This window comes from Psammomys obesus, unplaced genomic scaffold (genome assembly GCF_907164565.1).
Source record: "Psammomys obesus unplaced genomic scaffold, mPsaObe1.curated_primary_1811, whole genome shotgun sequence".
NCBI lineage: Eukaryota > Metazoa > Chordata > Mammalia > Rodentia > Muridae > Psammomys > Psammomys obesus.
The window spans coordinates 1,625,797-1,629,035 of NW_026596131.1; the positions used below are offsets into that span (position 1 = coordinate 1,625,797).

A 3,239-nucleotide genomic window follows, 5' to 3' on the forward strand; every position below is an offset into this window, starting at 1 on the left:
CCAACCAACCAACCAACCAACCAACCAACCAACCAACCAACCAACCAACCAACCGGACTAGACTCCTCTAAGTCTGTTCCTTTGAGGCAGAGACTGCAGATGAGGTCAGCCAGAAGAGACAGGCTCTCAGAGGCCTGACTTTCCTTCAGAATCGTATAGGTTTAAAAGGTAAAGTTGGTCCTCAGCTCTGGGAAGGCAGGGCTGGCGCCAGTTACCTTGGGGATCAGCACTTTCGCCCCTTGCTGGAGCGGGTGGGCAGGCCCACAACAGAGGAACCGCCCATCAATCGTGCGTGGGGCCGGTCCTGGGCTCCTCTTCCTCCCCCACGCCTCACGTCTTCCGTCCCTCTAGCGGCCCCTCTTCCTTCTCCTCCCCAGAGGCAGCTGTACGCGGGCCTCCGGCCTTTCTCGGGGCGGAGACGGTGGGGGCGGCTGTCTGGCGTCCTCCCGTTTCCTTGACAACCGGGCCTCCCTCCTCTCGCGGAGCCTGTGCCGCTAGCGGCGATCGAGCGTGGATCGTGGGGGCGGGGCGGGGCTGCGGCCCCAGGGGTCCTGAGTCCACACGTGGGCGGCCTCGCCGGTTGCCGTGGGAACGAGGAGGGATGCAGCTGGGAAAGGAAGGCAGTGATGGCGGCTGGCTTGGAAGAGATGCTCTAGGAATAGGCACTCTGATTTTTGCCTGTGTTCACCCCCAGGCTCAGTGCTGTTTCTTATAAGAAGGAGATTAGAGAATGGGAGAGGGAAAAAAATTTTAATTAAATAAAGTAGTAAAAGCAGCACATGGAAAGGGGAAAAGAAACTGCATTTCTTGGGATGGTTGATGTACAAGGATCAAGCAAAATGTTCCAATCCAACATAAAAGAAGAAACAGACGATTAAGCGTGGTACACAATCAGCTTCAGAGACATGGGGCCAGAGGCCGACCACGTAGTCAGCAGTTGTTATTCCTGGTTTTTCCAGGAAAGAGGTGCTTGGAGGCTTAGACCCGTGCCCACCAGGGCCCTAGTTCGCTTCAGTATCGTTGGGCTGGGTTTATTTCCCTCTAAGGTTCCAAAAGGCAACCTGGGCTCTTCCAATTCTTTTGCACACTTAGCTATTCAGTAACTTGCTGGCTGTCACCTAAGGGCACTTTAAACTGGGTGGAGAGCAAAGAGGATAGACAGTAGAAATTCTTGAAGCTTTCACCAGTGTCCCAAGACTCCCCATATGTCTGGGGTCCAGGAGGCCCCTCTAAGCCACACTCAGCTGGTGGCTTTTCCTTTGCAGTACGGCATCCTTTCTATTCTCATCACCACCACCCCTAATTTGGGACTCCATGGCCTCTGAACTGGATTGATTACGGACCTTGCAAGACAATCTGAGCCCCTGCCGACATACCCCAGCCCCACCTCTCCCTCTACCCCAAGCAGTATAGGTCCGATGTCTTAGTCACCAAGGAGACATTTTCAGACTCCTCACTTCCTAAGAAGGGAGGCCCAGACTATGGACTGTGACTATACCTATTTGTTCCCTAGGATTTGCTTTCTTGGTTTTTTTTTTTTCCCTCGAGCCATTCCTTATAGGCAAGACTCTACCACATGCTGAACCCTCCTTTTCACCCTTTCACCTTCACAGCAACGTATGAGATGTATCTTGAGCAACAGAGTCTAGACAAAATATACTTAAGGAAGTCTTCGTTTAGGGCTCTTTCTCATCTGACCTTCACGACTCCCCCTTTCTAAATCATATTCTATTATCCTTTAAAATATTTTTTTATTAATCTTACCTTCATTACATATGTGAGAGGGTAATCATGCCGCAGTGCATGCAAGGGGAGGTCAGAGGACAGTTTGCTGGGGTCTGTTCTGTCCCGCCGTGTGGGTTCCAGGGGCCAGACTCGGGTTGTCAGTCTTGGTGGCAGGTGCTCTTGCCCGATTAGCCATCTTGCAACACCACGTCGTTCTTGTTCTCAGCTGGCTCACACATATTCCCTACTGAACCATTAACTGGAAAGGACATAACTTGGAACCTCCTCCTGTGGTCTTTGCCTTCCAAGGGGATATGGCTGAGGATGCCGAGTTGGAGAACTTTCTGGGGGCTGTAGCTCAGTGCTTGCTTGGCATGTACAAGGCTCTGGGTGTGATCCCTAGCACCACAGGAAGTAGGCATGGTGACACATGCCTGAAATCGCAGGCCTTAGAGGAACTGAAGGCACCCTGGGGGTGGGGGCGGGGGGATTGAAACTCCACGGTAGTGAAATGAGAGGGAGAAAGCTTGTTCTGGTAGATGGAGGCCCTCCCTCAAAAATGATAACGGGAATTAGTGCCAGTTATCATTACTGATTAACAGAGGAGGGCATGGCAGCCTGAGTGAAAGAGCCGAACAGAAATGACACAGTCATGGATGCCTGACAGGGAACAGACCCAGAGCTCGGAAGCAGACTCCCATTCCCAACAGAGCTGCCCGCTAGCAAGGACAAACCATGGCAGCACGTATTAGATGTGGGTGTTTGGTTTTCTGTTATAAGAGACAGAGAAAAATTACCTTGCGCCCTAAAAGACTGTTGTAGGATTTAAATGAGGGAAGACAAAACATTAATTGGTAGTTTTGTTTTCTAAGGCATATTTTGCTACGATGACACAAGCTGGTGTAAACTATAAATACTTTAAAATTTTAAATAACAGGGCTTGGAGAGGTTACTCATCTCAGCTTGAAAGTTTCCCACATTTCAGGCACTTTCTGTGCTTTTCACAGGGGGTGAGGTGTTGCCCCTGCCTTGCTCAGGCCAACCTCAAATTCATGATCCTCTTCCCTCTCCCCCCCCCCCCCAAGGCTGGGGTGACAGGCACCAGCACGCCTGGTCCTATCGTGGTTTTTGAAAGTTAAGCTCCACAAACAGAAAGCATCACGCCCTTGAGAGAGAGTGACCGACCGAGCCAAAGGCCAGCTCGCAGAAAAGCTACGGAGCAATTCTGACTTCCGTGTTTCATGAGTAGACCTAACCTTGACACATGAATTACAAAGCAGATCAGCTCCAGCACTGGAAAGCAATGTGCTACCAAAGAGAAACATGAAAGCCAGGAAGACAAAACAATTTCCGTAGAAGGAAGCATCCTAGACTCTATTTTTTTTTTTTTCTCCTCATCCCGGTAAATGATGAGTAAAGAAGAAACAGGCTCAAGTAGGCATGGATTCTAGTTGCTGTGGTGGCTTGTGTTTGCAAATAAGCCCTGGGAGATTCTTTACATGAATCTAAGAGTT

The 3,239-nt window shown here is 50.3% G+C and overlaps 1 protein-coding gene across 3 annotated transcripts in view; it reads right to left on the reverse strand.

The window, feature by feature from the left end:
• Marchf10 (membrane associated ring-CH-type finger 10) overlaps positions 1–522 on the reverse strand; it is an 85,142-nt gene extending 84,620 nt beyond the window's left edge. For all 3 annotated transcript variants that reach the window (XM_055592598.1, XM_055592599.1, XM_055592600.1), the window contains exon 1: positions 216–522. The gene's annotated coding sequence lies outside the window, so the exon portion shown is untranslated. The remainder of the gene's footprint in view (positions 1–215) is intronic.
• Between the last annotated feature and the right edge of the window lie 2,717 nt (positions 523–3,239).